Here is a 14,734-nt window from a genome sequence, read left to right on the forward strand (position 1 = left end):
TACACCGCTATGTGTATAAACATGGAAATATCTACACAGCTATCTCTATAAACATGGAAATACCTACACCGCCATCTGTATAAACATGGAAATACCTACAAAGTCATCTGTATAAACATGGAAATATCTACACAGCCATCTGTATAAACATGGAAATATCTACACCGCCTTCTACATATCCATGGAAATATCTGCACCACATTCTGTATAAACATGGAAATATCTACACGGAAATCTGTGTATAGATGGAAATATCAACACCGCCATCTGTACAAACATGGAAATATCTGCACCGCTATCTGTATAAACATGGAAATATCAGCACCGACATCTGTACAAACATGGAAATATCTGCACCGCTATTTGTATAAACATGGAAATATCTACACCGCGGTCTGTATATACATGGAAATAGCTAAACTGCTATCTGTATAAACATGGAAATATCTATACTGCTATCTCTATAAACCTGGAAATATCTACACCGTGATCTGTATAAACATGGAAATATCTACACCGTTATCTGTATAAATATGGAAATATCTACACCGCTATCTCTATAAACATGGAAATATCTACACCGCCATCTGTATAAATATGGAAATATCTACACTGCTATCCCTATAAACATGGAATTATCTACAATATCATCTGTAAAAACATGGAAATACCTATACAGTCATCTGTATAAACATGGAAATATCTACATCACCATCTGTATAAACATGGAAATATCTAGAATGCCATCTGTATACACATGGAAATACCTACACGGCAATCTGTGTATAGATGGAAACATCAACACCGCCATCTGTACAAACATGGAAATATCTACACCGCTATCTGTATAAACATGCAAATATCTACACTGCTATCTCTATAAACCTGGAAGTATCTACACCGTGATCTGTATAAACATGGAAATATTTACACTGCTATCTGTAGAAACATGGAAATATCTACACCGTTATCTGTATAAATATGGAAATATCTACACCGCTATCTCTATAAACATGGAAATATCTACACCGCCGTCTGTATAAACATGGAAATATCTACACTGCTATCTCTATAAACTTGGAAATATCTACAATGCCATCTGTAAAAACATGGAAATACCTATACAGTCATCTGTATAAACATGGAAATATCTAAACCACCATCTGTATAAACATGGAAATATCTACAATGCCATCTGTATACACATGGAAATACCTACACGGCAATCTCTCTATAGATGGAAGCATCAACACCGCCATCTGTACAAACATGGAAATATCTACACCGCTATCTGTATAAACATGGAAATATCTACACTGCGGTCTGTATAAACATGGAAATTTCTACACCGGTATCTGTATAAACATGGAAATATCTACACCACCATCTGTATAAACATGGAAATATTTACACCGCTATCTGTATAAACATGGAAATATCTACACCGCTATCTCTATAAACATGGAAATATCTACAAAGCCATCTGTATAAACATGGAAATACCTACACAGTCATGTGTAGGAACATGGAAAAATCTACACCGCCATCTGTACAAACCTGGAAATATCTACAGAGCCCTCTGTATAAATATGGAAATATCTGAATAGGCATCTGTATAAACATGCAAATATCTGCACCGCTATCTGTATAAACATGGAAATACCAACACCGCTGTCTCTATAAACATGGAAATATGTACACCGCTATGTGTATAAACTTGGAAATGTCTCCAATGCTGTCTGTATAAACATGGAAATATCTACATCGCGATCTGTATAAACATGGAAATATCTACACCGCTATCTGTATAGACATGGAAATATCTACACAGCTATCTCTATATACATGGAAATACCTACACCGCCATCTGTATAAACATGGAAATACCTACAAAGTCATCTGTATAAACATGGAAATATCTACACAGCCATCTGTATACACATGGAAATATCTACACAGCCATCTGTATATACATGGAAATATCTACACTGCTATCTGTATAAACATGGAAATATCTACACCGCCTTCTACATATCCATGGAAATATCTGCGCCGCCTTCTGTCTATACATGGAAATATCCACAGAATCATCTGTGTATAGATGGAAATATCAACACCGCCATCTGAACAAACATGGAAATATCTGCACCGCTATCTGTATAAACATGGAAATATCTACACCGCGGTCTGTATAAACATGGAAATAGCTAAACCGCTATCTGTATAAACATGGAAATATCTACACTGCTATCTCTATAAACCTGGAAATATCTACACCGTGATCTGTATAAACATGGAAATATCTACATTGCTATCTCTATAAACATGGAAATATCTACAATGCCATCTGTAAAAACATGGAAATACCAAGACAGTCATCTGTATAAACATGGAAATATCTACACCACCATCTGTATAAACATGGAAATATCTACAATGCCATCTGTAAACACATGGAAATACCTACACGGCAATCTGTGTATACATGGAAACATCAACACCGCCATCTGTACAAACATGGAAATATCTACACCGCTATCTGTATAAACATGGAAATATCTACACTGCGGTATGTATAAACATGGAAATTTCTACACCGGTATCTGTATAAATATGGAAATATCTACACCACGATCTGTATAACATGGAAATATCTACACCGCTATCTGTATAAACATGGAAATATCTACAAAGCCATCTGGATAAACATGGAAATACCTACACAGTCATGTGTAGGAACATGGAAAAATCTACACTGCCTTCTGTACAAACATGGAAATATCTACAGAGCCCTCTGTATAAATATGGAAATATCTGCATAGGCATCTGTATAAACATGCAAATATCTGCACCGCTATCTGTATAAACATGGAAATACCAACACCGCTGTCTCTATAAACATGGAAATATGTACACCGCTATATGTATAAACATGGAAATATCTCCACTGCTGTCTGTATAAACATGGAAATATCTACACCGCGATCTGAATAAACATGGAAATATCTACACCGCTATCTGTATAAACATGGAAATATCTACACAGCTATCTCTATATACATGGAAATACCTACACCGCCATCTGTATAAACATGGAAATACCTACAAAGTCATCTGTATAAACATGGAAATATCTACACAGCCATCTTTATAAACATGGAAATATCTACACAGCCATCTGTATATACATGGAAATATCTACAAAGCCATCTGTATATACATGGAAATATCTACACTGCTATCTGTATATACATGGAAATATCTACACCGCCTTCTACATATCCATTGAAATATCGGCGACGCCTTCTGTATATACATGGAAATATCTACAAGGTCATCTGTGTATAGATGGAAATATCAACACCGCCATCTGTACAAACATGGAAATATCTGCAACGCTATCTGTACAAACATGGAAATAACTACACCGCGGTCTATATAAACATGGAAATAGCTAAACCGCTATCTGTATAAACATGGAAATATCTACACTGCTATCTCTATAAACCTGGAAATATCTACACCGTGATCTGTATAAACATGGAAATACCTACACCGCCATCTGTATAAATATGGAAATATCTACACCGCTATCTCTATAAACATGGAAATATCTACACCGCCATCTGTATAAATATGGAAATATCTACACTGCTATCTCTATAAACATGGAATTATCTACAATATCATCTGCAAAAACATGGAAATACCTATACAGTCGTCTGTATAAACATGGAAATATCTACACCACCATCTGTATAAACATGGAAATATCTACACCGCCTTCTACATATCCATGGAAATACCTGCACCACCTTCTGTATAAACATGGAAATATCTACACGGTCATCTGTGTATAGATGGAAATATCAACACCGCCATCTGTACAAACATGGAAATATCTGCACCGATATCTGTATAAACATGGAAATATCTACACCGCGGTCTGTATAAACATGGAAATATTTACACTGCTATCTGTATAAACATGGAAATATCTACACCGTTATCTGTATAAATATGGAAATATCTACACCGCTGTCTCTATAAACATGGAAATATCTACACCGCCATCTGTATAAACATGGAAATATCTATACTGCTATCTCTATAAACATGGAAATATCTACAATGCCATCTGTAAAAACATGGAAATACCTATACAGTCATCTGTGTAAACATGGTAATATCTACACCACCATCTGTATAAACATGGAAATATCTACAATACCATCTGTATACACATGGAAATAACTACACGGCAATCTGTGTATAGATGGAAACACCAACACCGCCATCTGTACAAACATGGAAATATCTACACCGCTGTCGGTATAAACATGGAAATATCTACACTGTTATCTCTATAAACCTGGAAGTATCTACACCGTGATCTGTATAAACATGGAAATAACTACACTGCTATCTGTATAAACATGGAAATATCTACACTGCTATCTCTAAAAACCTGGAAGTATCTACACCGTGATCTGTATAAACATGGAAATATTTACACTGCTATCTGTGTAAACATAGAAATATCTACACAGTTATCTGTATAAATATGGAAATATCTACACCGCTATCTCTATAAACATGGAAATATCTACACCGCGATCTGTATAAACATGGAAATATCTACACTGCTATCTCTATAAACATGGAAATATCTACAATGACATCTGTAAACACATGGAAATACCTATACAGTCATCTGTATAAACATGGAAATATCTACACCACCATCTGTATAAACATGGAAATTTCTACAATGCCATCTGTATACACATGGAAATACCTACACGGCAATCTGTGTATAGATGGAAACATCAACACCGTCATCTGTACACACATGGAAATGTCTATGCCGCTATCTGTATAAACATGGAAATATCTACACAGCGGTCTGTATAAACATGGAAATTTCTACACCGGTATCTATATAAACATGGAAATATCTACACCACGATCTGTATAAACATGGAAATATTTACACCGCTATCTGTATAAACATGGAAATATCTACACCGCTATCTCTATAAACATGGAAATATCTACAAAGCCATCTGTATAAACATGGAAATACCTACACAGTCATGTGTAGGAACATGGAAAAATCTACACTGCCATCTGTATAAACATGGAAATATCTACAGAGCCCTCTGTATAAATATGGAAATATCTGCATAGGCATCTGTATAAACATGCAAATATCTGCACCGCTATCTGTATAAACATGGAAATACCTACACCGCTGTCTCTATAAACATGGAAGTATGTACACCGCTATGTGTATAAACATGGAAATATCTCCACTGCTGTCTGTATAAACATGGAAATATCTACACCGCGATCTGTATAAACATGGAAATATCTACACCGCTATGTGTATAAACATGGAAATATCTACACAGCTATCTCTATAAACTTGGAAATACCTACACTCCTGTCTGTATAAACATGGAAATACCTACAAAGTCATCTGTATAAACCTCGAAATATCTACACAGCCATCTGTATAAACATGGAAATATCTACACAGCCATCTGTATATACATGGAAATATTTACACCGATATCTGTATAAACATGGAAATATCTACACCGCCTTCTACATATCCATGGAAATATCTGCACCACCTTCTGTATAAACATGGAAATATCTACACGGTCATCTGTGTATAGATGGAAATATCAACACCGCCATCTGTACAAACATGGAAATATCTGCACCGCTATCTGTATAAACATGGAAATATCTACACCGCTGTCTGTATAAACATGGAAATAGCTAAACCGCTATCTGCATAAACATGGAAATATCTACACTGCTATCTCTATAAACCTGGAAATATCTACACAGTGGTCTGTATAAACATGGAAATATTTACACTGCTATCTGTGTAAACATGGAAATATCTACCCCACCATCTATATAAACATGGAAATATCTACAATGCCATCTGTATACACATGGAAATACCTACACGGCAATCTGTGTATAGATGGAAACATCAACACCGCCATCTGTACACACATGGAAATGTCTACACCGCTATCTGTATAAACATGGAAATATCTACACAGCGGTCTGTATAAACATGGAAATTTCTACACCGGTATCTGTATAAACATGGAAATATCTACACCACGATCTGCATAAACATGGAAATATTTACACCGCTATCTGTATAAACATGGAAATATCTACACAACTATCTCTATAAACATGGAAATACCCACACCGCCATCTGTATAAACATGGAAATACCTACAAAGTCATCTGTATAAACATGGAAATATCTACACAGCCATCTGTATAAACATGGAAATATCTACAGAGCCCTCTGTATAAATATGGAAATATTTTCATAGGCATCTGTATAAACATGCAAATATCTGCACCGCTATCTGTATAAACATGGAAATACCTACACCGCTGTCTCTATAAACATGGAAATATGTACACCGCTATGTGTATAAACATGGAAATATCTCCTCTGCTGTCTTTATAAACATGGAAATATCTACACCGCGATCTGTATAAACATGGAAATATCTACACCGCTATGTGTATAAACATGGAAATATCAACACAGCTATCTCTATAAACATGGAAATACCTACACCGCCATCTGTATAAACATGGAAATACGTACAAAGTCATCTGTATAAACATGGAAATATGTGCACAGCCATCTGTATAAACATGGAAATATTTACACTGCTATCTGTATAAACATGGAAATATCTACACGGTTATCTGTATAAATATGGAAATATCTACACCGCTATCTCTATAAACATGGAAATATCTACACCGCCATCTGTATAAACATGGAAATATCTACACTGCTATCTCTATAAACATGGAAATATCTACAATGCCATCTGTAAAAACATGGAAATACCTATACAGTCATCTGTATAAACATGGAAATATCTACACCACCATCTGTATAAACATGGAAATATCTACAATGCCATCTGTATACCCATGGAAATACCTACACGGCAATCTGAGTATAGATGGAAACATCATCACCGCCATCTGTACACACATGGAAATATCTACACCGCTATCTGTATAAATATGGAAATATCTACACTGCGGTCTGTATAAACGTGGAAATTTCTACACCATGATCTGTATAAACATGGAAATATTTACACTGCTATCTGTATAAACATGGAAGTATCTACACCGTTATCTGTATAAATATGGAAATATCTACACCGCTATCTCTATGAACATGGAAATATCTACACCGCCATCTGTATAAACATGGAAATACTTACACAGTCATTTGTAGGAACATGGAAAAATCAACACTGCCATCTGTATAAACATGGAAATATCTACAGAGCCCTCTGTATAAATATGGAAATATCTGCATAGGCATCTATATAAACATGCAAATATCTGCACCGCTATCTGTATAAACATGGAAATACCTACACCGCTGTCTCTATAAACATGGAATTATGTACACCGCTATGTGTATAAACATGGAAATATCTGCTCTGCTGTCTGTATAAACATGCAAATATCTACACCGCGATCTGTATAAACATGGAAATATCTACACCGCTATGTGTATAAACATGGAAATATCAACACAGCTATCTCTATAAACATGGAAATACCTACACCGCCATCTGTATAAACATGGAAATACCTACAAAGTCATCTGTATAAACATGGAAATATCTGCACAGCCATCTGTATAAACATCGAAATACCTACACAAACATCTGTACATACATCGAAATATCTACACCGCTATCTGAATAAACATGGAAATATCTACACCGCCTTCTACATATCCATGGAAATACCTGCACAACCTTCTGTATAAACATGGAAATATCTACACGGTCATCTGTGTATAGATGGAAATATCAACACCGCCATCTGTACAAACATGGAAATATCTGCACCGATATCTGTATAAACATGGAAATATCTACACCGCGGTCTGTATAAACATGGAAATTGCTAAACCGCTATCTGTATTAACATGGAAATATCTACACTGCTATCTCTATAAACCTGGAAATATCTACACCGTGATCTCTATAAACATGGAAATATTTACACTGCTATCTGTATAAACATGGAAATATCTACACCGTTATCTGTATAAATATGGAAATATCTACACCGCTGTCTCTATAAACATGGAAATATCTACACCGCCATCTGTATAAACATGGAAATATCTATACTGCTATCTCTATAAACATGGAAATATCTACAATGCCATCTGTAAAAACATGGAAATACCTATACAGTCATCTGTGTAAACATGGTAATATCTACACCACCATCTGTATAAACATGGAAATATCTACAATACCATCTGTATACACATGGAAATAACTACACGGCAATCTGTGTATAGATGGAAACACCAACACCGCCATCTGTACAAACATGGAAATATCTACACCGCTGTCGGTATAAACATGGAAATATCTACACTGTTATCTCTATAAACCTGGAAGTATCTACACCGTGATCTGTATAAACATGGAAATAACTACACTGCTATCTGTATAAACATGGAAATATCTACACTGCTATCTCTAAAAACCTGGAAGTATCTACACCGTGATCTGTATAAACATGGAAATATTTACACTGCTATCTGTGTAAACATAGAAATATCTACACAGTTATCTGTATAAATATGGAAATATCTACACCGCTATCTCTATAAACATGGAAATATCTACACCGCGATCTGTATAAACATGGAAATATCTACACTGCTATCTCTATAAACATGGAAATATCTACAATGACATCTGTAAACACATGGAAATACCTATACAGTCATCTGTATAAACATGGAAATATCTACACCACCATCTGTATAAACATGGAAATTTCTACAATGCCATCTGTATACACATGGAAATACCTACACGGCAATCTGTGTATAGATGGAAACATCAACACTGTCATCTGTACACACATGGAAATGTCTATGCCGCTATCTGTATAAACATGGAAATATCTACACAGCGGTCTGTATAAACATGGAAATTTCTACACCGGTATCTATATAAACATGGAAATATCTACACCACGATCTGTATAAACATGGAAATATTTACACCGCTATCTGTATAAACATGGAAATATCTACACCGCTATCTCTATAAACATGGAAATATCTACAAAGCCATCTGTATAAACATGGAAATACCTACACAGTCATGTGTAGGAACATGGAAAAATCTACACTGCCATCTGTATAAACATGGAAATATCTACAGAGCCCTCTGTATAAATATGGAAATATCTGCATAGGCATCTGTATAAACATGCAAATATCTGCACCGCTATCTGTATAAACATGGAAATACCTACACCGCTGTCTCTATAAACATGGAAGTATGTACACCGCTATGTGTATAAACATGGAAATATCTCCACTGCTGTCTGTATAAACATGGAAATATCTACACCGCGATCTGTATAAACATGGAAATATCTACACCGCTATGTGTATAAACATGGAAATATCTACACAGCTATCTCTATAAACATGGAAATACCTACACTCCTGTCTGTATAAACATGGAAATACCTACAAAGTCATCTGTATAAACCTCGAAATATCTACACAGCCATCTGTATAAACATGGAAATATCTACACAGCCATCTGTATATACATGGAAATATTTACACCGCTATCTGTATAAACATGGAAATATCTACACCGCCTTCTACATATCCATGGAAATATCTGCACCACCTTCTATATAAACATGGAAATATCTACACGGTCATCTGTGTATAGATGGAAATATCAACACCGCCATCTGTACAAACATGGAAATATCTGCACCGCTATCTGTATAAACATGGAAATATCTACACCGCTGTCTGTATAAACATGGAAATAGCTAAACCGCTATCTGCATAAACATGGAAATATCTACACTGCTATCTCTATAAACCTGGAAATATCTACACAGTGGTCTGTATAAACATGGAAATATTTACACTGCTATCTGTATAAACATGGAAATATCTACCCCACCATATATATAAACATGGAAATATCTACAATGCCATCTGTATACACATGGAAATACCTACACGGCAATCTGTGTATAGATGGAAACATCAACACCGCCATCTGTACACACATGGAAATGTCTACACCGCTATCTGTATAAACATGGAAATATCTACACAGCGGTCTGTATAAACATGGAAATTTCTACACCGGTATCTGTATAAACATGGAAATATCTACACCACGATCTGCATAAACATGGAAATATTTACACCGCTATCTGTATAAACATGGAAATATCTACACAACTATCTCTATAAACATGGAAATACCCACACCGCCATCTGTATAAACATGGAAATACCTACAAAGTCATCTGTATAAACATGGAAATATCTACACAGCCATCTGTATAAACATGGAAATATCTACAGAGCCCTCTGTATAAATATGGAAATATTTTCATAGGCATCTGTATAAACATGCAAATATCTGCACCGCTATCTGTATAAACATGGAAATACCTACACCGCTGTCTCTATAAACATGGAAATATGTACACCGCTATGTGTATAAACATGGAAATATCTCCTCTGCTGTCTTTATAAACATGGAAATATCTACACCGCGATCTGTATAAACATGGAAATATCTACACCACTATGTGTATAAACATGGAAATATCAACACAGCTATCTCTATAAACATGGAAATACCTACACCGCCATCTGTATAAACATGGAAATACCTACAAAGTCATCTGTATAAACATGGAAATATGTGCACAGCCATCTGTATAAACATGGAAATATTTACACTGCTATCTGTATAAACATGGAAATATCTACACGGTTATCTGTATAAATATGGAAATATCTACACCGCTATCTCTATAAACATGGAAATATCTACACCGCCATCTGTATAAACATGGAAATATCTACACTGCTATCTCTATAAACATGGAAATATCTACAATGCCATCTGTAAAAACATGGAAATACCTATACAGTCATCTGTATAAACATGGAAATATCTACACCACCATCTGTATAAACATGGAAATATCTACAATGCCATCTGTATACCCATGGAAATACCTACACGGCAATCTGAGTATAGATGGAAACATCATCACCGCCATCTGTACACACATGGAAATATCTACACCGCTATCTGTATAAATATGGAAATATCTACACTGCGGTCTGTATAAACGTGGAAATTTCTACACCGTGATCTGTATAAACATGGAAATATTTACACTGCTATCTGTATAAACATGGAAGTATCTACACCGTTATCTGTATAAATATGGAAATATCTACACCGCTATCTCTATGAACATGGAAATATCTACACCGCCATCTGTATAAACATGGAAATACTTACACAGTCATTTGTAGGAACATGGAAAAATCAACACTGCCATCTGTATAAACATGGAAATATCTACAGAGCCCTCTGTATAAATATGGAAATATCTGCACAGCCATCTGTATAAACATCGAAATACCTACACAAACATCTGTACATACATCGAAATATCTACACCGCTATCTGAATAAACATGGAAATATCTACACCGCCTTCTACATATCCACGGAAATATCTCCACCACCTTCTGTATAAACATGGAAATATCTACACGGTTATCTGTGTATAGATGGAAATATCAACACCGCCATCTGTACAAACATGGAAATATTTGCACCGCTATCTGTATAAACATGGCAATATATACACAGCGGTCTGTATAAACATGGAAATAGCTAAACCGCTATCTGTATAAACATGGAAATATCTACACTGCTATCTCTATAAACCTGGAAATATCTACACCGTGATCTGTATAAACATGGAAATATTTACACTGATATCTGCATAAACATGGATATATCTACACCGTTATCTGTATAAATATGTAAATATCTACACCGCTATCTCTATAAACATGGAAATATCTACACCGCCATCTGCATAAACATGGAAATATCTACACTGCTATCTGTATAAACATGGAAATATCTACAATACCATCTGTAAAAACATGGAAATACCTATACAGTCATCTGTATAAACATGGAAATATCTACACCACCATCTGTATAAACATGGAAATATCTACAATGCCATCTGTATATACATGGAAATACCTACACGGCAATCTGTGTATAGATGGAAACATCAACACCGCCATCTGTACAAACATGGAAATATCTACACCGCTATCTGTATAAACATGGAAATATCTACACTGCTGTCTGTATAAACATGGAAATTTCTACACCGGTATCTGTATAAACATGGAAATATCTACACCACGATCTGTATAAACATGGAAATATCTACACCGCTATCTGTATAAACATGGAAATATCTACACCGCTATCTCTATAAACATGGAAATATCTACAAAGCCATCTGTATACACATGGAAATACCTACACAGTCATGTGTAGGAACATGGAAAAATCTACACTGCCATCTGTATAAACATGGAAATATCTACAGAGCCCTCTGTATAAATGTGGAAATATCTGCATAGGCATCTGTATAAACATGGAAATATCTGCACCGCTATCTGTATAAAGATGGAAATACCTACACCGCTGTCTCTATAAACTTGGAATTATGTACACCGCTATGTGTATAAACATGGAAATATCTCCTCTGCTGTCTGTATAAACATGGAAATATCTACAAGGCGATCTGTATAAACATGGAAATATCTACACCGCTATGTGTATAAACATGGAAATACCTACAAAGTCATCTGTATAAACATGGAAATATCTACACGGTCATCTGTGCATAGATGGAAATATCAACACCGCCATCTGTACAAACATGGAAATATCTGCACCGCTTTCTGTATAAACATGGAAATATCTACAACGCGGTCTGTATAAACATGGAAATAGCTAAACCGCTATCTGCATAAACATGGAAATATCTACACTGCTATCTCTATAAACCTGGAAGTATCTACACCGTGATCTGTATAAACATGGAAATATTTACACTGCTATCTGTATAAACATGGAAATATCTACACCGTTATCTGTACAAATATGGAAATATCTACACCGCTATCTCTATAAACATGGACATATCTACACCGCCATCTGTATAAACATGGAAATATCTACACTGCTATCTCTATAAACATGGAAATATCTACAATGCCATCTGTAAAAACATGGAAATACCTATAGAGTCATCTGTATAAACATGTAAATATCTACACCACCATCTGTATAAACATGGAAATATCTACAATGCCATCTGTATACACATGGAAATACCTACACAGCAATCTGTGTATAGATGGAAACATCAACACCGCCAACTGTACAAACATGGAAATATCTACACCGCTATCTGTATAAACATGGAAATATCTACACTGCGGTCTCTATAAACATGGAAATTTCTACACCGGTATCTGTATAAACATGGAAATATCTACACCCCGATCTGTATAAACATGGAAATATTTACACCGCTATCTGTATAAACATGGAAATACCTACACCGCTGTCTCTATAAGCATGGAAATATGTACACCGCTATGTGTATAAACATGGAAATATCTCCACTGCTGTCTGTATAAACATGGAAATATCTACACCGCGATCTGTATAAACATGGAAATATCTACACCGCTATCTGTATAAACATGGAAATATCTACACAGCTATCTCTATAAACATGGAAATACCTACACCGCCATCTGTATAAACATGGAAATACCTACAAAGTCATCTGCATAAACATGGAAATATCTACACAGCCATCTGTATACACATGGAAATATCTACACAGCCATCTGTATATACATGGAAATATCTGCACCGCTATCTGTATAAACATGGAAATATCTACACCGCCTTCCACATATCCATGGAAATATCTGCGCCGCCTTCTGTATAAACATGGAAATATCTACACGTTCATCTGTGTATAGATGGAAATATCAACACCGCCATCTGTACAAACATGGAAATATCTGCACCGCTATCTGTATAGACATGGAAATATCTACACCGCGGTCTGTATAAACATGGAAATAGCTAAACCGCTATCTGTATAAATATGGAAATATCTACACTGTTATCTCTATAAACCTGGAAATATATACACCGTGATCTGTATAAACATGGAAATATTTACACTGCTATCTGTATAAACATGGAAATATCTACACCGTTATCTGTATAAATATGGAAATATCTACACCGCTATCTCTATAAACATGGGAATATCTACACCACCATCTGTATAAACATGGAAATATCTACCCTGCTATCTCTATAAACTTGGAAATACCTACAATGCCATCTGTAAAAACATGGAAATACCTATACAGTCATCTGTATAAACATGGAAATATCTACAACACCATCTGTATAAACATGGAAATATCTACAATGCCATCTGTATACACATGGAAATACCTACACGGCAATCTGTGTATAGATGGAAACAACAACACCGCCATCTGTACAAACATGGAAATATCTACACCGCTATCTGTATAAACATGGAAATATCTACACTGCTATCTCTATAAACCTGGAAGTATCTACACCGTGATCTGTATAAACATGGAAATATTTATACTGTTATCTGTATAAACATGGAAATATCTACACCACCATCTGTTTAAACATGGAAATATCTACAATGCCATCTGT

This window comes from Pan troglodytes, chromosome 12, assembly GCF_028858775.2.
Source record: "Pan troglodytes isolate AG18354 chromosome 12, NHGRI_mPanTro3-v2.0_pri, whole genome shotgun sequence".
Classification (NCBI taxonomy): Eukaryota; Metazoa; Chordata; class Mammalia; order Primates; family Hominidae; genus Pan; species Pan troglodytes.